Below are 27,737 nucleotides of genomic sequence, written 5' to 3'. Positions count from 1 at the left end.
CTGAGAATCTATTTATCTTTTTCCAAACTGGCTTCACTGTGTTCTTACTACTCTTTGGATATCTCTACTTTTGCTTAAGCTCCCCCCTGCCTACCACTTGATCTCTCTAGAATGGCTTTAGCCTATTCTGTCCAATCATTAAGACTCAGGCCAATAAATTTCAGTTGCTGTGACAATTGTACCCGACCATCCTTACTGGAATTGATTTCTTTTCTCTTATCATTGTGGTACTTATGTCTTATATCTTTTGTTGGACAATTCTATAATGCCTTATATGTTATTCAGTTGTATATGTATTCTAGTAATATTTCTAAAAGTTCTTTGTTTAAATCGCTTCCATAATTTTGTCATATTCTCAATACAGCCTATGCTACTATTTACTTAACAGTTTTCTTTAAAGTGACCCCTTTTCTCTTTAAAGGCTGACTTATAGTACTTAGGGATGGGGGTGGAAGAGTGGCCCAGCAAATCTGAGCCTGAACACGCTCTTCACAGTTGCCTTTTCTATCCTGATTCCTTTTCTTTTTTTTTTTTTTTAGATTCTCAGAACTTATTCATAACTGAAAGTATGTACCTTTTGACCAACATCGGTGGGTTGATTTTAATTGACACCTAGGACAACAAGTTGTTCTAACTGAGAATTCCCACGGCAAGGACAGTGAGCTAGCATTTGTTCGGAAAGGCCTCACTCTGGCTGTTCAGCTATATTATCTCTGATCTACACTTGAGGCTTTGCTAATTTGTATAATGAACATTTAAAATGTCTTTTCAGTTGCAAAATTAGTGCTTGTTATTAGCGTGTGAATGTTAAAAGTGGGCTTTCAATGGTCAGATTACTGGGGTTCAGGATATATACAGCAACTGAACTATTTAGGGAAATCCCTGCACTGGCATGGATTAAACTGCAGCCAGCCTATCCTGAGGGATGGCTCAGACAGACATGTATTTACACCTCTGTGTCATAGAGTAAGTACATATCCTTAATGTCATTAGATAATGCCAAGCTGTTTCCTATAAATGTGCACCTTTTACAGTTCCATCACACTTTAAAATGCTTGACAATCTGTTGGCTGTGTACTAACATCTTATTCTGGTTTTAATTGGCAATTTCCCTACTACTAGCAAAATAGAGCCCTTTTTCATATGTTTATATACCATCTGAATTTCCTCAATTATGAGTTGCTTGTATAGACACTTTTCTGTTGGGTTGCCCGTTTTTGTTTTTTGTTTTTTGTTTTTTTCACACACACACACTGTATTTTTACAAGAGCTAAATAAACTGACACCAAGCATTGTAAATGGATGACCACAACAAAAGCAACAATGATTGCAATTACCAAACACTAAACACACTCATACTATGTCATAATATTGACATTCAGTCCAGTAATCCACCACTGTAACAGCTCCTTTACTTTGCAGTGAAAATTGATTTGTATATTTTTTGCCTCTGAGTCCTTGTGGAATTTTTTTTTTTTTTTTATTCAAACAGAAAATCACAAAAATTATAATCATCCTCATCAGGTCACTCAGTCCCATGTAATTAATTTTTTTTCATCTTGATCTTTTGTTAGCACTCTTATGAATTCATCAGTTTTCCATCAGAGTTCTGAAAATGCTTATTCATTCAGTTCAGCAGTATAGTCAGTTACCAGAAACCTGTACTTGTCAGAGTCTTTTCCATGAATTCCTTGAAGATGAAACCCTTTTATAGGAACATTTTTGCGAAAGCATCAGAGTACACCCAGAACTGTCTGTAAATGACAAAAGACTTAAAAACGACCACGGTTAAAGGCTTGATGCAAGTTCATAATAATGCAATTGACAAGGAAATATAGTTATTTCTGGGATATACATTTTAAAGTAATAACTAGAATTATGACTTATAACATTATACCAGAACATATAAGATTTTTAGAAATTTCATGTAATGTCTGAAACATTTATATTAACATATTTCCATACAAATAACCCAAAGAAAATTTAGTATCAGTTGTTTCTTTTGTTTCTTTGTGTTTTTTATACTGCAGGTTCTTATTAGCCATCAATTTTATACACATCAGTGTATACATGTCAATCCCAATCGCCCAATTCAGCACACCACCATCCCCACCCCACCGCAGTTTTCCCCCCTTGGTGGCCATACATTTATTCTCTACATCTGTGTCTCAACTTCTGCCCTGCAAACCGGTTCATCTGTACCATTTTTCTAGGTTCCACATACATGCGTTAATATACAATATTTGTTTTTCTCTTTCTGACTTAATTCACTCTGTATGACAGTCTCTAGATCCATCCACATCTCAACAAATGACTCAGTTTCGTTCCTTTTTATGGCTGAGTAATATTCCATTGTATATATGTACCACATCTTCTTTATCCATTCATCTGTCGATGGGCATTTAGATTGCTTCCATGACCTAGCTATTATAAATAGTGCTGCAGTGAACATCGGGGTGCATGTGTCTTTTTTTTTTTTTTAAAGATTTATTGATTGATTGATTGATTGATTGATTGCTATGTTGGGTCTTCGTTTCTGTGCTAGGGCTTTCTCTAGTTGCGGCAAGCGGGGGCCACTCTTCATTGCGGTGCGCGGGCCTCTCACTATTGTGGCCTCTCTTGTTGTGGAGCACAGGCTCCAGACGCGCAGGCTCAGTAGTTGTGGCTCACGGACCTAGTTGCTCCGCAGCATGTGGAATCTTCCCAGACCAGGGCGCGAACCCGTGTCCCCTGCATTAGCAGGCAGATTCTCAACCACTGCGCCACCAGGGAAGCCCCGCATGTGTCTTTTTGAATTATGGTTTTCTCTGGGTATATGCCCAGCAGTGGGATTGCTGGATCATATGGTAATTCTATTTTTAGTTTTTTAAGGAACCTCCATACTGTTCTCCATAGTGGCTGTATCAGTTTACATTCCCACCAACAGTGCAAGAGGGTTCCCTCTTCTCCACACCCTCTCCAGCAATTTGTTGTTTGTAGATTTTCTGATGATGCCCATTCTAACTGGTGTGAGGTGATACCTCACTGTAGTTTTGATTTGCATTTCTCTAATAATTAGTGATGTTGAGCAGCTTTTCATGTGCTTCTTGGCCATCTGTATGTCTTCTTTGGAGAAATGTCTATTTAGGTCTTCTGCCCATTTTTGGATTGGGTGGTTTGTTTCTTTAATATTGAGCTGCATGAGCTGTTTATATATTTTGGAGATTAATCCTTTGTCTGTTGCTTTGTTTGCAAATATTTTCTCCCATTCTGAGGGTTGTCTTTTCGTCTTGTTTATGGTTTCTTTTGCTGTGGAAAAGCTTTGAAGTTTCATTAGGTCCTATTTGTTTATTTTTGTTTTTGTTTCCATTACTCTAGGAGGTGGATCAAAAGAGATATTGCTGTGACTTATGTCAAAGAGTGTTCTTCCTATGTTTTCCTCTAAGAGTTTTATAGTGTCCAGTCTGATATTTAGCTCTCGAATCCATTTTGAGTTTATTTTGGTGTATGGTGTTAGGGAGTGTTCTAATTTCATTCTTTTACGTGGCGCTGTCCAGTTTTCCCAGCACCACTTATTGAGGAGACAGTCTTTTCTCCATTGTATATCTTTGCCTCCTTTGTCATAGATTACTTGACCATAGGTGCGTGGGTTTATCTCTGGGCTTTCTATCTTGTTCCATTGATCTTTGTTTCTGTTTTTGTGCCAGTACCATATTGTCTTGATTACTGTAGCTTTGTAGTATAGTGTAAAGTCAGGGAGTCTGATTCCTCCAGCTCCGTTTTTTTCCCTCAAGACTGCTCTTGCTATTCGGGGTCTTTTGTGTCTCCATACAAATTTTAAGATGATTTGTGATAGTTCTGTAAAAAATGCCATTGTTAATTTGATAGGGATTGCATTGAATCTGTAGATTGCTTTGGGTAGTATGGTCATTTTCACAATATTGATTCTTCCAATCTAAGAACATGGTATATCTCTCCATCTGTTTGTATCATCTTTAATTTCTTTCATCAGTGTCTTATAGTTTTCTGCATACAGGTCTTTTGTGTCCCTAGGTAGGTTTATTCCTAGGTATTTTATTCTTTTTACTGCAGTGGTAAATGGGAGTGTTTCCTTAATTTCTCTTTCATATTTTTCATCATTAATGTATAGGAATGCAAGAGATTTCTGTGCATTAATTTTGTATCCTGCAACTTTACCAAATTCATTGATTAGCTCTAGTAGTTTTCTGGTGGCATTTTTAGGATTCTCGATGTATAGTATCATGTCATCTGCAAACAGTGACAGCTTTACTTCTTCTTTTCTGATTTGTATTCCTTTTATTTCTTTTTCTTCTCTGATTGCCGTGGCTAGGACTTCCAAAACTATGTTGAATAATAGTGGTGAGAGTGGACATCCTTGTCTTGTTCCTCATCTTAGAGGAAATGCTTTTAGTTTTTCACCATTGAGAATGATGTTTGCTGTGGGTTTGTCATATATGGCCTTTATTATGTTGAGGTAGGTTCCCTCTATGCCCACTTTCTGGAGAGTTTTTATCATAAATGGGTGTTGAATTTTGTCAAAAGAGTTTTCTGCATCTATTGAGATGATCATATGGTTTCTCTTCTTCAGTTTGTTAATATGGTGTATCACATTGATTGATTTGTATATATTGAAGAATCCTTGCATCCCTGTGATAAATCCCACTTGATCATGGTGTATGATCCTTTTAATGTGTTGTTGGGTTCTGTTTGCTACTATTTTGTTGAGGATTTTTGCATCTATTTTCATCAGTGATATTGGTCTGTAATTTTCTTTTTTTGTAGTATCTTTGTCTGGTTTTGGTATCAGGGTGATGGTGGCCTCATAGAATGAGTTTGGGAGTGTTCCTTCCTCTGCAATTTTTTGGAAGAGTTTGAGAAGGATGGGTGTTAGCTCTTCTCTGAATGTTTGGTAGAATTCACCTGTGAAGCCATCTGGTCCTGGACTTCTGTTTGTTGGAAGATTTTTAATCACAATTTCAATTTCATTACTTGTGATTGGTCTGTTCATATTTTCCGTTTCTTCCTGGTTCCATCTTGGAAGGTTATACCTTTCTAAGAATTTGTCCATTTCCTCCAGGTTGTCCATTTTATTGGCATAGAGTTGCTTGTAGTAGTCTCTTAGGATGCTTTGTATTTCTGTGGTGTCTGTTGTAACTTCTCCTTTTTCATTTTAATTTTATTGATTTGAGTCCTCTCCCTCTTTTTCTTGATGAGTCCTGCTAATGGTTTATCAATTTTGTTTATCTTCTCAAAGAACCAGCTTTTAGTTTTACTGATCTTTGCTATTGTTTTCTTTGTTTCCATTTCATTTATTTCTGCTCTGATCTTTATGGTTTCTTTCCTTCTGCTAACTTTGGGTTTTGTTTGTTCTTCTTTCTCTAGTTCCTTTAGGTGTAAGGTTAGATTGTTTACTTGAGATTTTTCTTGTTTCTTGAGGTAGGCTTGTATAGTTATAAACTTCCCTCTTAGAACTGCTTTTGCTGTATCCCATAGGTTGTAGATTGTCGTGTTTTCATTGTCATTTGTCTAGGTATTTTTTGATTTCCTCTTTGATTTCTTCAGTGATCTCTTGGTTGTTTAGTAACGTATTGTTTAGCTTCCATGTGTTTGTGTTTTTTACGTTTCTTCCCCTGTAATTCATTTTTAATCTCATAGCGTTGTGGTCAGAAAAGATGCTTGATATGATTTCAATTTTCTTAAATTTACTGAGGCTTGATGTGTGACCTAAGATGTGATCCATCCTGGAGAATGTTCTGTACGCACTTGAGAAGAAAGTGTAATCTGCTATTTTCGGATGGAATGTCCTATAGATATCAATTAAATCTATCTGGTCTATTGTGTCATTTAGAGCTTCTGTTTCCTTATTTATTTTCATTTTGGATGATCTGTCCATTGGTGTAAGTGAGGTGTTGAAGTCCCCCACTATTACTGTGTTACTGTCGATTTCCTCTTTATAGCTGTTAGCAGTTGCCTTATGTATTGAGGTGCTCCTATGTTGGGTGCATATGTATTTAAAATTGTTATATCTTCTTCTTGGATTGATCCCCTGATCATTATGTAGTGTCCTTCCTTGTCTCTTGTAACATTCTTTATTTTAAAGTCTATTTTATCTGATATGAGTATAGCTACTCCAGCTTTCATTTGATTTCCATTTGCATGGAATATCTTTTTCCATCCCCTCACTTTCAGTCTGTATGTGTCCCTAGGTCTGAAGTGGGTCTCTTGCAGACAGCATATATATTGGTCTTGTTTTTGTATCCATTCAGCAAGCCTGTGTCTTTTGGTTGGAGCATTTAATCCATTCACGTTTAAGGTAATTATCGATATGTATGTTCTTATGACCATTTTCTTAATTGTTTTGTTTTTGTTGTTGTAGATCCTTTTCTTCTCTTGTGTTTCCCACTTAGAGAAGTTCCTTTAGCATTTGTTGTGGAGGTGGTTTGGTGGTGCTGATTTCTCTTAGCTTTTGCTTGTCTGTAAAGCTTTTGATTTCTCCATCGAATCTGAATGAGATCCTTGCCAGGTAATCTTGGTTGTAGGTTCTTCCCTTTCATCACTTTAAGTATATCATGCCACTACCTTCTGGCTTGTAGAGTTTCTGCTGAGAAATCAGCTGTTAACCTTATGGGAGTTCACTTGTATGTTATTTTTCGTTTTTCCCTTGTTGCTTTCAGTAATTTTTCTTTGTCTTTAATTTTTGCCAATTTGATTACTATGTGTCTCGGCGTGTTTCTCCTTGGATGTATCCTGTATGGGACTTGCTGCGCTTCCTGGGCTTGGGTGGCTATTTCCTTTCCCATGTTAGGGAAGTTTTCAACTATAATCTCTTCAAATATTTTCTCTGGTCCTTTCTCTCTCCCTTCTCCTTCTGGTACCCCTATAATGCGAATGTTGTTGTGTTCATTGTTGTCCCAGAGGTCTCTTAGGCTGTCTTCATTTCTTTTCATTCTTTTTTTTTTTATTCTGTTCCGCAGCAGTGAATTCCACCATTCTGTCTTCCAGGTCACTTGTCCGTTCTTCTGCCTCAGTTATTCTGCTGTTGATTCCTTCTAGTGTAGTTTTCATTTCAGTTATTATATTGTTCATCTATATTTGTTCTTTAATTCTTCTAGGTCTTTGTTAAACATTTCTTGCATCTTCTCGATCTTTGCCTCCATTCTTTTTCCGAGGTCCTGAATCATCTTCACTGTCATTATTCTGAATTCTTTTTCTGGAAGGTTGCCTATCTCCACTTCATTTAGTTGTTTTTCTGGGGTTTTATCTTGTTCCTTCATCTGGTACATAGCCCTCTGCCTTTTCATCTTGTCTATCTTTCTGTGAATGTGGTTTTTGTTCCACAGTCTGCAGGATCGTAATTCTTCTTGCTTCTGCTGTCTGCCCTCTGGTGGATGAGGCTATCTAAGAGGCTTATGCAAGTTTCCTGATGGGAGGGACTGGTGGTGGGTAGAGCTGACTGTTGGGCTGGTGGGCGGAGCTCAGTAAAACTTTAATCCACTTGACTGCTGATGGGTGGGGCTGGGTTCCCTCCCTGTTGGTTGTTTTGCCTGAGGCAACCCAACACTGGAGCCTACCTGGGCTCTTTGGTGGGGCTAATGACAGACTCTGGGAGGGCTCATGCCAAGGAGTACTTCCCAGAACTTCTGCTGTCAGTGTCCTTCTCCCCAAGGTGAGCCACAGCCACCCCCCGCCTCCACAGGAGACCCTCCAACACTAGCAGGTAGGTCTGGTTCCGTCTCCACTGGGGTCACTGCTCCTTCCCCTTGGTTCCGATGCGCACACTACTTTGTGTGCCCTCCAAGAGTGGAGTCTCTGTTTCCCCCAGTCCTGTCAAAGTCCTGCACTCAATTCCCCCTAGGCTTCAAAGTCTGATTCTCTAGGAATTCCTTCTCCTGTTGCCGCACCCCCCAGGTTGGGAAGCCTGACATGGGTCTCAGAACCTTCACTGCAGTGGGTGGACTTCTGTGGTATAAGTGTTCTCCAGTCTGTGAGTCACCCACCCAACAGTTATGGGATTTGATTTTACTGTGATTGAGCCCCTCCTATCGTCTCATTGTGGCTTCTCCTTTGTCTTTGGATGTGGGGTATCTTTTTTGGTGAGTTCCAGTGTCTTCCTGTTGATGATTGTGCAACAGCTAGTTGTGATTCTGGTGTTCTCTCAAGAGGGAGTGACAGCACATCCTTCTACTCCACCATCTTGTTTCCTTGGGTTGCCCGTCTGATTCCTCTTTTTTAGCTGTTGTTGGAAACAGTAGGGGTTGAGTAGCCCATTAATGAACACAGAGGACTGCTTAGATAGTGTGTCTAGCTTGGCTTTTTCCAATCTCTAGGGAATCTGTTTTCAAACAGGAAGGGACAGCAGCTGGTAGGTCTGGCAGTTCTATTCCATCTCAAGCTCTGCTGCTGTTCATGCATCTAAAGGTTGGCTGCAGATAAACTGATGATAATAATGCCATTATTGCAGGAAAGCCTACAGAATAGAGCCTATCATTACTCTTTCTTGCTGCAAACAGTCAATTCTGATCCCAGGAAAACTTGGATTGCTTATTACAGACAGTGGTATGCATGCATGTACCACGCCTTGGGAAACACTGCTTATATCATTATACTGTGTTATCACTAATTTTTAAGTTCCTGAGAACAGAGGCACCTTACTCATCTCTGTCTATCCAATGCTGATATTCAGTGGTTACTTATTAAATGTCAGATGAATTTAAATAGATTCTGGTGGCAGAGAGTCTGCCTTGCCTGGCTGGAAGCATTTTGAGTCTGATTCCCTGAACTTTAGAGTTGAAAAATGTTTCTAGAAACAATTTAACACTGATTCTTATAAGTGATAATTTATGTAGAATATGAGCATGGTTTTCATATTTTGCTGGGGTGTAGTGATCAGAATCACTTGTGGGACTCAAGAACAAAACAACAAACTTATGTCTTTATGCTTTCCCTTAGACTTCATAAATGAGTACATTAGGGGTAGATTTCTGTGTGTATATTTTTAAAGTCCATTGGCTAAAGCCAACAGGGTTGAGAAGAAATTATAATTACTAAACTTACATAACAGTTGCTAAATGTTTTATTTACCATGCGTAGTTTTAAGAAATTCACATTTAACTAAAGACCATGTAAATAACACTTTTACCACCATTTGACAAATAGAGAAACTGAAGTAAGCACATTAAGTGACTTTCTCAAGGTCACACAATTAGAAAGATGTTGGAGCTGGAGTTTGCATTCAAGCAGTGTTATTCCAAATATTATCTTAACCACTGTCATTCATGGAAACTATTCATAAAAACCAGTGGTTTGTGGAAATTATCTGTATGCACAGAAAGAATTGTAGCATTTCAAGCATGTGTGCCAAAAAACTCACTAAAATTCTATAGCTTAATTTTATAGCACAGGAGAATTTTCTTCCAATCTCGATTGCTATTACAGATGACTCCAGTACTTTATGTGTATGCGAGCGGGTGGGTTGGTATTGATTATATGAAACACAGAGGTCACTTTTTTTTTTTCCACGCAACTATTAAACAAAAGAATAGAGAAATTCATAAAATGTATAGCTATTTTAAATGTCTTCATTTTACTTCACTATTTTAGTAACTTCTGGGTGTTCTGGCTTTAAATCTACTGGGGAAAACTTAATTGCCAAGATGTAATGGCATACTCCAAGCTTCTAGTAAAACTCTGATCCAGGTAGTAAAATTAAGGTTTCTGGTTAGGTACACACTATATAGAATAGTGGTATTCTGCATTTAATTTGTTATAATACGTTGTTATGGTTGAAGTATATGAACAAAGTCCCATATCACACAAATATGTAGTTGGGCAAAGAAGCACTGAAATAATCTTTTCATGTCATTGTAGATACTCTCTTTTGATATTACACAAAAACTTGAGAAGTAGTTTCTTAAAAGTTAGGTGTAATTTCTGTTTCTAGCCATGATGGAGAACAAGGACTGCATGTTCCTTCCTGCTGAAACAACCAAATAAAAAACAGAAACTACATGGAAAAGTGAACTTCAAGACACTAGGCCTCAGACAGTGAGGAAAATTGGCAAACAAACAAATGGAGCCTTACAATTTTCCCAGCTTACTGACTTGAGGGAACTTCCAGGTCATGAGGCAAGGAAGCAGAATGGAGGAAGAGCCAAGTAGACTCCTTGCGTTGAGGAAATGGAGCTAAGAGTCTAGGAAAACCAAGATAGCTAGAGTTCACAGGGCAGAGAACCAATGAGGAGAGAACACAGATCTCCAGATATCTGTAGGTGGTCCCTTTGAGAATTAAATGCAGTCCAGATCAGCATGTGTATGTGAGGAAGCAGGCTGGAGAAAGAGCCATCTGAAAGGGTTAGAGGGCTCATGTGGGTCTAGTAACAATGCCCATTCTTAGCAGCCACTGTTTACTGGGTAGTACTTGCCTCATTAGTAGGGAATAATTAGCCCTAGACTGCACTGCTCTGGCTCCACCCCAACAAATCATAAAACAGATTCAAAAGGATCAAACTATTCTCAAGTAACAACTGTGTCCCAGAACAAAGCTCAAAAGTATTTATAGCAATACTTTTATAGAAATACAAAAATGCCCAACATCTATGAGATAAAATTCACAATGGCTGTCATCTATTAAAGATCAGTAGGCATGGAAAGAAGCAAGAAAACACAACCCATAAGAAGGAGAATAATCAATTGAAACTAGCCTAGGTCTTATACAGATGTTAGAATTAGCAGGTAAGGATATTAAAAAGTTAAAATTGTTATGTACAAAACGTTTAGAAATTTTGGAGGGTATTAAAAAGACCGAAATCAAACTTCTAGAGTTGAAAACTATAATTTCCGAGGTGAAAAATACACTAGGTGGGATGAATGGCAAATTAGACATTGCAGAAGAAAAGATTAGTGAACTTGACATATCAATAGGAACTATCCAAAATGAAATGGAAGAAAAAAAAAAAAAAATGAGTGAATTGTGGAACAACTTCAAGTAGCCTGGTATATGGTTGATTAAAGTCCCTGCAGGAGGGAGGGGTGGAGAGTATAAAAAATATTTGAGTAAATCATGGCCTAAAAAATTTCAAACCTTTTGAAAACTATTAACCCACAAATCTAAGAATTCAGTGAACCCCAAGCACAAGAAATATGAAGAAAACTATACCAAACTACATAACCAGTGTAAAATCATAAAAGCAGCTTAAGGAAGAAAAAGAGCAGAGGACCAAAGATGAGTACAACATCAGAATTCTCATCAGAAACAATCTGAGAACAATGGAGAAACACGTTTAAAGTACTAACATTTTTTTTAAAGTGTATATAGAATTATATAACTAGCAAAATGTCTTTCAAAAACAAAGATGAGACTAAGTTTTCAGACATAAAAAGCCTGAAAGAATGCATCACTGCATTCACTACAAGAAATACTGAAGTCTTTCAGGCAGACAAAATGATATTAGATGAAAATATGGATTTACATGAAGGAATGATGAACACTGGAAGTGATAAACACATGGGTTAATATATAAGAATTTTTAAATTTTATTTAAATCTCTTTAAAAGATAATTACTTAAAAATAACAGTGTTGAGGGTTTTTTAATGTGTAAAAATTAAAATATGACAATAGTATAAAGGCCAGGAGAAAAAAGAAAGATTAGGCAGCCCTAGTTTTGCACATTTTTGACATACATGGGGTTCAGTTAGATGACACCAATTCCCTAACAACACAGTTCAAATTTTTGTGAACACAGTATATTTGCTGTGAATACTTTCATAAAAGTCCAAACTTTACAGTTAGCTTAGTCCACATATCACTACTTAAATAGCAGATGTGGATCGTGATGCGTGACCTATCTTTCAAAGTATGTTAGTGATTTGTCACCACGCACGGGATTCGGTTCATATGTGATCAGCAATGCTTGTAGTTTTGCCTCCTTGTGTCCTAGTGATAGCCCATGTGACATTTTACAAAAATGGGTAATTGAAAGAAATTAACCAACAAAGATGAAAATGCAGCAAATAAAAAATAATATTGGAAGTGAAATTCAAATCAAATGTAAATTGAGTTATAGAATAAATATCTGTTCATGGGAAAGTTGGCACTACCACCTTTCAGGAGTTCCCAAATATGCAGCCAGAAACACAGAATGAAGGCAAGCTTAACATAAATTAAGAGAAATTAACATGATTAAAAGAATGAAGATGTCCCTGAGGAAGTGATGCTGGCCAAAAAACAAAAAAAACCCCAACTTTGTATTATGGGAACTCTCAGGGCCATCTTATAACATTAAAAGTACAAAGTTTAAAACGTCAGAAGTTAATCATTCAAATTTAGAAGCAGTAAGATAATTCACCAAGGCATAGAAAAGATCCTCATAACCTATGTGAGAGGAAGAAAACAAACACATTTTCTATGCTTTTAATTATAGTGTACTAAAAACAATTTTTTTCTATTTTTAAAATTTTCGTAGATGTTTACAACTAACACTGAGATCTTTTAGTTTTTTAATAAACATTTTTGAAGGTCATGAGACAATTGTAAATTTTCCCATTGATTATTAAGATTGCTTTCCATGGGTTTCAACATTCACCGTCATTGTTATGGTCCTGCATTATGTGCAAAGCATCAACTGCCTATATACTGTGGTATAGTTCTTATACCGTACGTGAAGTGGTATAGTATCACATGAAGGTAAACTGTGATAAAGATGTATACTATAAACCTTAAAGCAATTATTAAAATAACAAAGTGAAGTCAACACAGAAGATAAAATGGAATAGTTAAAAAAAAAAAACTAAAGGCAGAAAAAGTAGAAAAGACATGGAACAATGCATAATGTAATAGCATTATGACAAACTGAAATCTAACCATATTAATAATCACGTAAAATGTAAATTGCCTAAACACTAATTAAAAGGCAGAGATGGTCAGATTGGATTAAAAAAAAAAAAAGACACAACTCTATGCTCCCTACAAGAAATACATTTAAATGAATATAGTGACACAAATAGGTTAAATGTAAAAAAGATGGCACATTTTTATTATGCTAACACTAGTCAAAAGAAATCTTGGGCTTCTCTGGTGGCGCAGTGGTTGAGAATCTGCCTGCCAATGCAGGGGACACAGGTTCGAGCCCTCGTCTTGGAATATCCCACATGCCACGGAGCAACTGGGTCCGTGAGCCACAATTACTGAGCCTGCGCATCTGGAGCCTGTGCTCTGCAACAAGAGAGGCCACAATAGTGAGAGGCCCGCACACCCTGATGAAGAGTGGCCCCCGCTTGCCACAACTAGAGAAAGCCCTCACACAGAAACAAAGACCCAACACAGCCAAAAATAAATAAATTTTTAAAAATTAAATAATAATAAAAATAGTGAAAATAAACAGGTGATGTAATAATGTAAAAAAAGAAATCTTGACTAGCTATATTAATATCAAAGAAAATTTTATAGCAAAGAACATTGCCATTGATGAAGGTCATGTCATAATAAAAAGTGATCAATCAAGAGGACATACCTATCCCAAATGTTTGTGGACCTAGTAACAGCTTTAAAACTCATGGAATAGAAACTGATAGAACTGCAAGGAGAAATGGATAAATCCACAATTACTGTCTGAGATTTGAATACCCCCTCATTAATTGACAGAATCAATAGAAAAATGGGCAAGAATGGAATAGACTTAAGCAAAACTATCAACCAAGTTGACCTGATTAATGTTTATGGAACACTCCACACCCAATAATAGTAGAATACACATTCTCATGAACACATGCACAACGTATCAGGATATGACATATTCTGGACCATATAAGTCTCAGTTTAAAAGTATTCTAGTCAAAGTATTAGTATCTCTGATATTAATAGAATTAAATTAGAAGTAAATTACAAAAGGATCCCTAGAAAATCCTCAAATATTTGGAAACATGTCTCTAAATCACCCAATACCTTAAAAAAGGGGGGTGGATTATAAAACATTTTGAAATGAATGAAAATGAAAACACAACATACAATATGATATGCTGCTAAAGAAGTACTTAGGGATGCTAAACATGTTAAAAAACAAGAAAGGTTTCAAATCAATTACCTCAGCCTCCTGCCTGAGAGACTAGAAAAAGAAAAGCAAATTAAAACCAAAATAAGCAGAATAAAGGAAATAAAGACCAAAGCAGATTCAATAAAATATTTTTTAAAAAGCTAGAAAAAATGAAATAAAAACATCAGTTCTTTGAGAAGATCAATAAAATTGATAGATTTTTAGTAAAACTGATCAGAGAAAAGAGAGGACACAAATTACCAATATCAGGAATGAGAGGTGATGTAACTACAGATTCTACTGGTAGTAAAAGGATGATAAGGGAATATTATGAACAACTTTATGCCAATAGATTTGACAGCATAGATGAAATGGACAAATTCCTTAGAAGTCACAAATTACCAAAGCTCATTTAAGAAGAAATAGATAAGCCAACAGCTCTATATTTATTAAATTGATATTGTAGTTTAAAACCTTAGAGAAAGGTTTCTTTCTTTAAGAAAACTCCAGGCCAGTTGGCTTCACTACTATATTTTACCAAACATTCAGGACAAAAATAAGACCAATTCTACACAAACTCTTCCAGAGAACTGAAGAGGATGGACTGTTTCCCAACTCATTCTATGAGGTGAGCATTATCCAAATATTAAAACTTGAAGAAGACAATAATAGAAAACTAAAGACCAATATATTTAATGAACATAATTACAAAAATTCTAAACAAAATTTTAGCAAAGCAAATCCAACATTATGTAAAAAGAATGATGCATCATGACCAAATGGCATTTACCCCAAGAATGCAGGGTTGGTTCAGCATTTGAAAGCAAACAATGAAATTCACTATATTAACAACTGTAAAAGAAAAATAATATGATGAATAAATTGGAAGGAAGTTTACTCAACCTGATTAAGGGCATCTACAAAAAAGTATAACATGATAATGGTGAAAATCTGAATGTTTTTCTGCTAAGATTGGGAATAAAAAATGTCTCCTTTTACCATGTCTATTCAGTGTTGTACTGGAGGTTCTTATTAAGGCAAGAGAAAGAAATGAAAATCACCAAGATTGAGAAGAAGATATATAACTCTTTATTTGCAGAAAATATGATCATCTATTCAGAAAGTCAATGTAATCTACAAAAAAAAAAAAAAATGCTGCTAGAAATGTTTACCAAACATTATATAGGATATATATATCCTATATAACAGGATATAACATCAATATGCAAAAGTAGATTACATTTCTATATACTAGCAACAAATGAAATTGAAAGTTAAAAATATTATTCACAAATGCTTTTAAAAATGTGAAGTACTTAGGGATAAATCTAACAAAATATACGAAAGACCTGTACACTGAAAACTATTTAAAAAAATGGCTAAAAGAAATTAAAGACCTAAATAAATGAAGAGATAGATGTACCATGTTCATGATTCAGAAGACAGTTCTCCCCAAAGTAAGCTATAGATTAATCCCAATCATAATATTATGATATCAACACAAACCCAATCATATCAACAGCCAATTTTTTTGTAGAAACTGACTTTAAAATTCATATGGAAATGCAAAGGACCTAGAACTGCCAAAAGCGACCTTGTAAAAGAATAAAATTGGAACACTCGCATTACCTGATTTCAAGATTTGTAAATAAAGCTACAGAAATCAAGACAGTGTGGTAGTGGCCTAAAGATAGACAAATAGACCAATAAAATAGAATAGATAGTTTGTAAGTAGACTCACACTTATGTGGAAAATTGAATTTTGACAAAGGTACAGAAGCAACTCAGTAGAGAAAGAATAATCTTCAATAAATTATGCTGTAACAATTGAACATATGCCAAAAAAAAAACCCACTTTCAATTCATACCTCATGCTATACAAAAATTAGTTTAAAATGCATCATAAACCTAAATATAAAACTTAGAACTATAAACCTCCTATAAGAAAACAGAAGAAACTGTGTGACCTTGGATTACCCAAAGTTGTTTTAGATATGACACCAAAAACAATCCATAAAAGAACAAATTGATAAATAGGAATTTATCAAAATTAAGGTACTTCTGCTCTTCAAAAGACACTGTTAATATTTTCATCAAGGGGGAAAATACTATTTAATGGGGAAAGAATAATCAGATGATGCTAGGACAACTGAATATTGACATGCAAAAGAATTAAATTTGACTACTACCTCACACCATATAAAAAAATTACTCAGAATGGATCACCAACCTAAATGTAAGAGCTAAAACTATAAAACTTTTAGAAGAAAACATAGGAGTGAATCTTGAGGTAATAGTTTCTTAGGTATGGCACAAAAATCACATGACAAAGAAAAAATAGATAATGTACATCAAAATTTTAAAATTTTGTGCTTCAAAAAATACCATCAAAAAAGAAAAAGAAAAAAGGACAACCCACGACTAGGAGAAAAATCTTTGCAAATCACATACTGATTAAGGACTTGTATCCAGAATATATAAATTACTCTAAGAACTCAACCTTAAAAAAAAACTCAATAAAAAAGGGAGGGGAGAGCAAAGATTTGAACAGCTAATTCATCAAGATATACAGATGGCATATAAGCACATGAAAAGATTATCATCAACAGTCATTAGGGAAATGAAAATTAAAACTTTAGTGAGATACCACCATACACATATTAGAATGATTAAAATTAAAAACACTATGTCAAGTATTGGTAACATCTGGAGAGACTGGAACTCTCATATGCTTCTGATGGCAATGTAAACTGATAAAAACCATTTAGAAAACAGTTTTATGATTTATATGAAACTCTAGTAAAAGAAAACTACCATATTGTGGCAGAAAGCAGATAGTAATTGCTTGGGGATGAGATCAGAGAAGAATGGATGGAAGGGATTAAAAAGAGAATTTTGGGGGATGATGAATATGTTTACTATTTGATTTTGTTGACCTTGTCATGACTGTATATGTATTATACTTCAAAACTGGTTAAATTATACAATTTAAGTATGTGCAGTTTACTGTATGCCAATTATACCTCAAAGCTGTTTATTAAAAATAAAATTAGTTGTATCTGTACACTCATGTTCGTAGCAGAATTATTCACAATAGCTAAAACATGGAAGCAACCCAGGTGTCCATCAATGGGTGAATGGATAAGCAAAATGTGCTCTATATACATACAATGGAGTATTATCCAGCCTCAGAAAGGAAGGAAATTCCGACATATGCTTCAACATGAATGATCCTGAAGATCATTATGCTAAGTGAAACAAGTCACAAAAAGACAAATACTGTATGATTCCGTTATATGAAATACTTAGATTAGTCAAAATCATTGAGACAGCCCTGATTGCAAACTATACTATGAAGCTACAGTAATCAAAACAGTATGATACTGACACGGAAACAGACACAAAGATCATTGGAACAGAACAGAGAACCCCAAAATAAACCCACACTTATATGGTCAATCTACAACAAAGGAGGTAAGAATAGACAATGAGGAAAAGACAATGTCTTTAATAAATGGTATTGGGAAAACTGGACAGCTACATGCAAAAGAATCAAACTGGATTACTTCCTCTCGCCGTATACAAAAATAAACTCAAAATGGATTAAAGACTTAAATGTAAGGCCTGAAATAATAGAACTCCTAAAAGAAAACATAGGCAGTACACCCTTTGACATTAGTCTTAGCAATATTTTTTTTTTGATATGTCTCTGCAAACAAAGGAAACAAAACCAAAGTAAACAAATGGGACTACATCAAACTAAAAAGCTTTTGCACAGTGAAGGAAACTGTCAACATAATGAAAAGTCAGCCTACTGAAGGAGAGAAGATATTTGTAAACAATATATCTGATAAGGGATTAATATCCAAAATATATAAAGAACTCATACATTCAACATCAAAAAAACAAAGGACCTGATTTAAAAAATGGGTGGAGGACCTGAATAGACATTTTTCCAAAGAAGATGTATAGATGGCCAAGGGACACATGAAAAGATGCTCAACATCATTAATCATCAGAGAAATGCAAATCAAAACCACAATGAGATATCACCTCATACCTGTCAGAATGGCAGACATCAAAAAGACCACAAATAACAAATGTTGGCAAGGATGTGGAGAAAAGGGAACCCTCATGCACTATGGGTGAGAATGTAAATTGGTGTAGCCACTATGGAAAACAGTATGGAGACTCCCCAAAAAATTAAAACTAGAACTACCACACAATTTGGCAGTTTCACTCCTGGGTGTTTATTGAAAGAAAATAAAAACACTAATTCAAAAAGGTATATGCACTCCAATGTTCATTGCAGTATTTTTTTACAATAGCCTAGATATGGGAGCAACCTAAGTGCCCATCAATACATGAACGGGTAAAGACAATGTGGTATCTCTATAGATATAGAATATTATATATATATATATATATATATATATATATATATATATATATATATATTCTACTGTGTGTATATATGTGTATACACACATATATATGCACACACACACACAATGGAATATTAGCCCACAAAAATGAAAAAATGAAATCTTGCCATTTGTGACAACATGTATGGATCTGTGGGATATTGTGCTAAGTAAAATAAGTCAGACAGAGAAAAATATATTGAACTTTCACTCATGTGTGATTCCACATCCAATATAAAAACCAAAACAAACAAAAACAGACACATAGATACAGAAAACAAATAGGTGTTTGCCCGAAGAAAGAAGGGTGAGGGGGTGGGTGAAATAGGTGAAGGGGATTAGGAGGTACAAACTTCCAGTTATGTAATAAATAAGTCACGGGGATGTAATACACAGCATAAGGAATATGGTCACTAATATTGTAGTAAGTTTGTATGGGGACACATGGTTACTAGACTTATCATTGTGATCATAATGTATGCAGATGTCAAATCATTATGTAACTAACGTAACTGAAACTAACATAATATGGTCCGTCAACTATATTTCAATTTTTAACAAAACAATAGAGACAGAAAGTAGAATGGTGGTTGCCAAGGACTGGGAGTAGAAAGGAATGGATAGTTATTGTTTAATGGGTTTAGATTTGCAGTTTTACAAGATGATAAAAGTTCTGGAGATAGCTGGTAGTTGTGATGAGAGAACAGCTATTTTGAGTTGTTGCCTGGTCATTTAACGGTATGACAACTCTGCTCACATCCAGAGTCTGGATATTTAGATAAGGACCTGCGCTTAGAATTCTTACCACAAGTTCCCAGTTTGCTTTCCCCTGGGCACCTTTTAAAATAACCACTTAGAGTTGATCCAGCAAAAAGTTAGTGACCTCCACCCCCACCACCTTATAGTAATGGTGCTTGCTACCCTGCTCTCTTATCTCCTGCTCACTCGTGAGCGGGGACAGAGGACTTCCCTTCCCCTGGCTCTTTGCACCCAGCCGCCCTTTTTCTGGGATCTGTAAGTAATAAATCTTGTGACCTTACTTCCTTTGTGTGAATGTATTGAAACTGAGCCTTCAGTCAAAGGACCCTGGGGTTTTTACTTCCCCAAAGTGGGAGCTGGGATGCTGAGTGAGCCACCTGCCAACCCTGTGTGGGTGGCTTGTGTCTTCTTCATTCAGGTCATAATCTGCATTATCCTTAATTGGCTGCACAACGTTACGAATGCATTTTATACCACTGAACTTACCACTTAAAATGGTTAAGATGATAGATTTTAAGTTATGTATAATTTACTGCAATAAAAAAGTGGAAATAAGTTAAAATTAGTTGCGATGTAGAATCTGAAGCCAGATCAATTAATTTTCTATACTCTGGTATATTAAAATCAATTGGTCTATATTGTACTTTAAAGAGATCTTTTATACATGTGTAGTATATCATCACACAATGGTCACTTGGAAAACACTGGTTCACTGAGGTATGCCGATCATCAAAATGCTGACATGTCATATACAACCACCTTTCTGTACTATTGCCACTAATCTCAGGAAATGTCTTCCATGTGTCAAAAAGCTGTCAAACTCATGGTGACTGATACAAGTTTTCCAAGATTCTAAATTTTGCTTGGAAGCTTGAATTTTATCATTGACAACAAAAATAATGTCCATTGTTTTCCTAGAAGTAACAGGCTACCTTTTTCTTTTTTGAGACAGTGTCTGCTAAATACCTAAATCTGAATAACCATACTGTGCCATTCATCCAAGTAAAAATCGTATTCCTTGTAAAAAATAAGCTTATCCAGCTTGTACCACTGATTGAGGCAACATTACACACCGGTATGTGGCCACAAGGCTTCCTGTATACTTCCCATTTGGTCTCCCAGAATGTTAAAAAGGCATACACTCAAGGGTTGAAATTTGTTAAAATTGATAATTATTGCTTCATTGCAGGCATTAAGTGAAATGCCTTTTGTTTTGTCTTTAACTGCAAGTGTATGGCAGTGACAAATACAATGAGTACTAGTACACTTTGTGGCTCCTCTTTTGATATTTACTACAGTGCTAGTAGTTTTACCCACCTTTGCTTTCAAACCCCTAGTGTAAATACAAACACAGTGAAAAAGGAAATAATGTCTTACTACTATTATGAAAACAGTTTTGACTTCACATACACTCTGAAAAAATCTCTTGAGGACTCCATGGGATCTGAAGACCACATTTTGAGAACCATTGCTACAGAGTATACCATGCCAAAATTAGAAGCAACAGACCAGAATTCCATTCGGCAATATGAATAAGCATTAATGGTTCTAGGAGGTGGGGGGAGTAGATAAATATCTATTATATGATACTTTATGGAAACATTAGAAATATATACACATAATACATGTTTAAAAGAACATTAAAGGATACATATCAAACACATTAGAGAGGCTACTGTGGGGTTGAGAAACATTGTTTTCAGCAACAGCAATTGCTAGGCCAATTTTTATGTTTTTTAACATCTCAGGCCAATTTTGGGTTTTTGCATTACTGTCTAAGGAGTATTGAAATAGTTGCAGTAGTTCCTAAATATTGATGAAAATCTGGCAATGGAAAGGAACACTTAAGAACAAAAAAAAGGAAGAGTTAAGAAAGGAGCTATGGGAATATGAGTCAAAATGCAAAATCCTAACTACATACTTATTTTCTTCCTCTCCTCTTGGGTAGTACCAGTAATGAAATCTAATGGTTTTTATTCTTTTTGTTGTTGATGTTACATGTTTTCAAATATGAGAGGCATTTGTGCTCAGTTCATTCTTTTGAGTACAGCCCCAGAGTCTATTGCTTTATAGCACCCACCCAAACTTCCTTTTTTGAGGAGAAATTTTTTTGTCTATTGACAGCTTATCTGAACTGTGATTCTTTGTCACATAATGAGAGCCTGAGTGGCAGAACTCTAGAACTCTTTACTTGATAACGTAGCTTATATTTGGACCAAACTGATTGATGGTGAGTGAAGGATTATTTCTTTTTCTCACTACTGTCATCAATCTGCATTTAGAGAAAGGGAATGCTCAGAGATCCCGGAAGTTCCTAACAGCTAATACGAAGCTTTCAAAGAAGATGCTCTTTATAACTACCTGATGATTGAAGAAATCCTTACCTCTAATCCTTTCTCTAGTAAGAAGTCTTACTCCATAATTGTTTTACCCATACATAGTTCCATTTTCTAATATTTTTGCATCTATTTTACTTCCCTGAACCCTCTTGCAATGTTAAGTCCTTCCAGATGGAGCACACCAGGTGGAACTAACATCAATCATAAATATTAATGTACTAGGTACAGAAGGCAGACTTAGTACACTGGCAGGAGTGGGGAACATTTGAGTCATTACTGGTTTTCAGATACTTTTGCTACGTGCTTTGCAAGTTTAATGTCATTTAATTGTCACAACTGCACAGTGGCGTTATTCCCAGGTCAGAGATGAGACAATAGGGACTCAATTTTACTTCCTGAGCTATACTCAGTTTTAAGACCAGTTCAGGTTGACTCCAGATCTCATGCTCCATCCACAGTAATTATTTTCTACTTCATATTTTCCACAGTCACCATTATTATTCTTTTAATATTCAGCCATTCTTTTGCTGTGATTTGTTTATGGTGTTGGACAGGCCTTCTACTTTTTTTCAATACAACTAGACTATTATATTAAAAGGATGAACATTTTAAATGTTTAATAGAAAACATTTCCTTCTTTGGTATGAAAAAGTTAGTAGTATCTTCTAAATGCAAATACAGACAACATTGTTTAAGTGCTAAAGAGATCCTGGACCATTTATTACATCTCCAAGTCTGGGAATACTCTCTGTAGGGCAGAGTGAAACAGATGGACAAAACTCCTTGACACTGTTTAGTTACCTCAGATTTCTTTGTGTTTTAGTGTAATTTTAGCTCCCAAGAGACATGCAAGGAATACAAAATTCTAAGGAAGGAATAATTTAAATGAGGTTTAAAATAGGCTGTTTTCATTTGACAAGACATTTCAGAATATTTAAAAATAAAATGTACTCTTAAAAATACCACCTAATTACTTGCCTGACTCTCTAGCATTATAGTTGCTTTTGTTTTCATTAAGCAGTATTTAAAATACATTCAGGGAAAGGAGATAAGGGACCTAGTAAATATGTGAAGTATTTGAGTAAAGTATATTAAATTTAGAGAAAAATATGCATTTTAATATGCATTTTACAGCTTTAAGATATGAGACATGCAAATCATTGTCTCTATATCCCAATACACAGAGAAGGAAATTTAAGCCCTGGGGCTACTAGTGCTTTAAACTCCTCGGAAGAGAAACTCCACATCTCTAAGCAGTAATTATTACCAAAACTGTTGAAATGTCATTTCTAGTAGTTGGCAATGGTTTGTTCAGAAAGAGAACCATAGTTCTAGGCTCTCTAGACAGTTTCAGCACTTGTGAGTATATCCTTTACTGATAAACTTGTTCAAATCATTCATCAAGCTGTGAATCCTCTGCTTTGAATTTCAGTTGGCAATGGTATTTTTCCACAATGTGTGGTAGTGCACTTAAAAACACAAAAGATTTATGCTAATAATTACATCTTTTAATTAGTTCTGCCATTGCACTTTTTGTGTTATCAGTGGCATAGGGAAAAAAAAATACATTTTTGAGGGGTGGAATGCTGAGACAGTATAGCTTACTTTTATTTATAACAAGATGTTTATAGAGAAAAAAAATTTCAGGTAGAAGCACTCGACTAATTATTTAACTATTTCCAAGTATTTTAAAATCAAAATTAAGTAAATAGATAAAATATTAACTGATTTTTTAATGTCTTAAATTTTATTTTTGTGAATTGTCACCTATACATGAAACAAAATCTATTTTTTTATTATTTCTGCTTCCATTACTGACTTATTCTGTTTTCTTAGGCATACCCTTAGTATTTTCCTGCCTCAGAGTTCTGATATACACAAAGGGAATTACATTTATTATTTTTTAATATATTTATTATATTTATTATTCACTTTCATTTGTACCTCACATTGCAGGGTCATTTTTTAAAACAGCTAATTGCTAACACTAATTGGGCACTGGCATATGCATTTTACATGTATTATTTCATTTAATTCAGTGAAGAAGATATTGTTGCATTTTTTAGATAAGGAAATACATAAACATAAGGAAACCTGAAGTGGTTAACTAGTTCAAGGTCACATAGCTTACACATGAGAGAGCCAGAATTTGAACCAGTCTGGCACAAGTGTTCACTCTCTTAACCACTACTCTATTATTTACAATGGAAAATGTGATGTCCACATCTTATATATGAGAAAATTGAGACTCAAATGAGGTTTAGCGACTCAGTCAAGGTTATATTCAAGGCTAGAACCAGTACTAGAACCCAGACCTTCCCAATATCATCCTACTTAATTTTGTACTAGATCATGCTGTTGGTCTGAACCTCTTTTCTGTTTAGAGTTAAGAAATTTAAAAATGGCTTATACATCTATAATATTCTCAAATCTTCACCTGCTCAAGAGTCTATTTTTTAAATATATTTGATTAAAATATGCAATAAATAATATAAATAATTTGGCTATATTCAAAAGCCTGAAATATAACTTCCATGTTTCAAAACGCTATCTAAAATAATATTTTATGGATTTATTTTTACTCTTGATTTTATATTTTAAAAAATTGTTACTTTTAGTAAACCCATGACTAAAATTTTTTCCTGTTTTTCACAGCAATTCTATTGGCATACTTTTTTCAATAAAGTTTCCTATCAATACCTAAAATTGTTCATAAATATGTAATAAAAACTCAAGACAACAAAATGTTTTCAGAATTATATTTTCAGCATTATTTTTAAAATCAACAAACATTTATTAAGAACTTTGTGTTCTTATTTGGGGTGTTTTGACTTTGATCTTCAGCAGTTTGACTATGATATCTGTAGGCTTGATTTTATTCATATTTATCTTGTTTCAGATTCACTGAGGTGCTTGGATAGTAAATTTTTGTCTTTCAGCAAATTTGGAAAGTTTTCGCTCATTACTTCTTTATATGTTTTTCTTCTTCATTTTCTTTCTCTCTTTTTCTTCTGGAACTCCAATTACCCTTTTGATACTGTACTACAAGTACTTGAGGCTCTTTATACTTTATTTCCACCTTTTTTCCTCTCTCTTCTTCAGATTGAATATTTTTTATCGATCTTCAAGTCAACTGAATATTTTGACTGTTATCTTCATGTAGCTATTTAATCCATCATATAAATTTTTAAAATTGCACTTCTTAGTTCTAAAATTTCCATTTGTTTCTTTTTTTTTATAATTTCTTTGCTAATTTTCCTATCATTTTATTCACTACAAGCACATTTTCATTTATATATTTGAGCATGGTTTTAATAGCCACTTTAAAATCCTTGTTTGATTATGGTAACATACTGACCATCTACAATTGGTCCCTGTGGATTATCTTTTTTCTGGAGATTAAGATACATTTCCTGGCTCTTCATATGTCAAATAATTTTGGATTGTATCCTAGAAAGTGTGTTGGTTATGTTGCAGAGACTGAATTTGGTTATATTCCTCTGAATAGTCTTGATGGTTTTGTTTTAGCAGGCAGTTAGTTTGGTTAGACTCAGACAGCAACCTCTGCCTTGCCTGTGGTGGGTTGCAGCTCAGGTCTGTCTCAATTTACACTCCTTTCAATCAGCTCAGCACATGTGTGGTTCTAGGGATAGCCAGAGATTTGGGCAGAGTTTATACACAGAATTTTGGATTTGCCCTATCTGGCTCCCTCCTGTCTGATATTCTCTTTCTGGCAACTATGCTTACCTTGTCTCCTTCCCTTGGTTCCTCTCTACAGGAAAATGGCAGACATTTTCTCAGGATTTTAGCCACTTTTCACTGTGCCACAACTGTGTTTGACCTCAGAGTGAAGTCTCAAATAGAGAAAATTCATCTTCTGAAGATTATTGCCTCCAATTCTTAGTTTCCCTCTAAAATCTGTCTGCTTTTGTCAACTCAACTCTTTAGAGCCTTTAGGTGGTTGAACTTTTAATTTTGTCCAGAGTTTTTAGTTGTTACCTAATGGGGAGCAAGGAGAGGATCTGTTTGATAGAAGCTTTCTTTATATTAGAGGAAGAACTGCCAATTTTATTTATTTTGAATAGAAAGCAATAGTATATAGATTTTGCTCATGAGAAGCTCTCAATCTGGGCATAAATTTGTCATATTTCACAAGACCCAAAACAACACCAAACATCTAGATACAGAAATCCACATTTTAACATCTAAACTAGCTAGGAGACGCAAGTTCTGCTCCTAATCTTGTCATTACCTAATTGCCTAAATAAATTTCTGTGGACATCTGTTTATTCACTATGAAAACAAAGAGTTTATATTAGATATCTAAGATATGCTCAAGGTTCTATGATTCTAAAAGAAGTAGGCTCATTTGAGGCCTTATGTTTATGTGTTACTATTTCTAATATATTTTGAAAATTATAATGCTTCAATTCAATACCAAAATTTTAATTAGAAGGTTTTAATTGTATAACTTCATATAATAGATGGTTCCTGGAAAGATTATATAAATTAATATCAAATAATATTACCAGTACATAATGGATGACTGTCATTTATAGGAATTGTATGGATTATTTTTTTGTAAAGATCATTTTTGTTAAAATAATCACTTCCTAATTTAGCTTTTGTTTAAATGTAAATTCCCACAAAAAGACTGGTTACTGACACCTGCTTTATGTTAGAAATTTCCATGTAATTTATTGCCATGATTTGAGGTACCAATAACCTGTAAGCTTTGTTGTATAGAATTATTGGCTTTTACCAACAGATTATTTTTGTTGAATAAAGTACCTGTATAATATTAATTAATACATATATAAAAAAAACTTTAAAATTTTAAAACAAAATTTTCAGTCTTTTACTTAGCTAAAAATAGTTTATATAGACATTGCTAATCATTTAAAATACATTTTAAATTAAATTATGACTTATTTCATCATTGCTTAATTTATTAATATTTTGTTATGCTCTCATTTTCAAATCTATGCTGACTTTACAATTTCTTGCTATGAGCAAACTAGTCACTGATTTACTTCAACGTAATATAAATTCCCTCTTTATAAAAATTCAGTCCATTTCAATATGTAGATTTTTATTTATCTCACAGTGGAGATTTTTGTTTTATTTTTGTTGCTGTCAACTACTCCAATATGTTATCAAATTTGGCTTCTTTTCTTTTTTCAGTGAGTAAATAAAAAGTTCTTTTAGTGTCAAGATAGTTGTAGCAGGGTATGGTAGCTGATAGAAATGTTTTTTTATGTGTCTTTTTTTTTTTTTTAAACATCTTTATTGAAGTATAATTGCCTTACAATGGTGTGTTAGCTTCTGCTTTATAACAAAGTGAATCAGTTATACACATACAATATGTTCCCATATCTCTTCCCTCTTGCATCTCCCTCCCTCCCACCCTCCCCATCCCACCCCTCTAGGTGGTCACAAAGCACCGAGCTCATCTCCTTGTGCTATGCGGCTGCTTCCCACTAGCTATCTATTTTACATTTGGTAGTGTATATATGTCCATGACACTCTCTTACCCTGTCACATCTCACCCCACCCCCTCCCCATATCCTCAAGTCCATTCTGTAGTAGGTCTGTGTCTTTATTCCCGTCTTGCCACTAGGTTCTTCATGGCCTTTTTTTTTTTTTTTCCGTAGATTCCGTATATATGTGTTAGCATACTGTATTTGTTTTTCTCTTTCTGACTTACTTCACTCTGTATGACAGACTCTAACTCCATCCACCTCATTACAAATACCTCCATTTCATTTCTTTTTATGGCTGAGTAATTTTCCATTATATATATGTGCCACATCTTCTTTATCCATTCATCTGTCGATGGACATTTAGGTTGCTTCCATGTCCTGGCTATTGTAAATAGAGCTGCAATGAACATTTTGGTACATGACTCTTTTTGAACTATGCTTTTCTCAGGGTATATGCCCAGTAGTGGGATTGCTGGGTCGTATGGTAGTTCTATTTGCAGTTTTTTAAGGAACCTCCATACTGTTCTCCATAGTGGCTGTATCAATTTACATTCCCACCAACAGTGCAAGAGTGTTCCCTTTCCTCCACACCCTCTCCAGCATTTATTGTTTCTAGATTTTTTGATGATGGCCATTCTGACCGGTGTGAGATGATATCTCATTGTAGTTTTGATTTGCATTTCTCTAATGATTAATGATGTTGA

At 34.9% G+C, this 27,737-nt stretch overlaps 1 protein-coding gene across 4 annotated transcripts in view; it reads left to right on the top strand.

Moving 5' to 3' along the window:
• Positions 1–27,737, top strand: part of ETAA1 (ETAA1 activator of ATR kinase) — an 82,430-nt gene that overhangs the window by 14,526 nt on the left and 40,167 nt on the right. Inside the window, exon 7 of one of the 4 annotated variants that reach the window (XM_059942583.1) lies at positions 540–1,527. The exons of the other annotated variants lie outside the window; for them this stretch is intronic. The gene's annotated coding sequence lies outside the window, so the exon portion shown is untranslated. Of the gene's footprint in view, positions 1–539; positions 1,528–27,737 lie in introns of those variants that run through there. 4 annotated transcript variants of the gene reach the window in all.

Source organism: Balaenoptera ricei, chromosome 13 (assembly GCF_028023285.1).
Source record: "Balaenoptera ricei isolate mBalRic1 chromosome 13, mBalRic1.hap2, whole genome shotgun sequence".
Taxonomy (NCBI): Eukaryota; Metazoa; Chordata; class Mammalia; order Artiodactyla; family Balaenopteridae; genus Balaenoptera; species Balaenoptera ricei.
The sequence above is the reverse complement of the archived record's forward strand: the minus strand, read 5'-3'. Positions and strand labels throughout refer to the sequence as shown.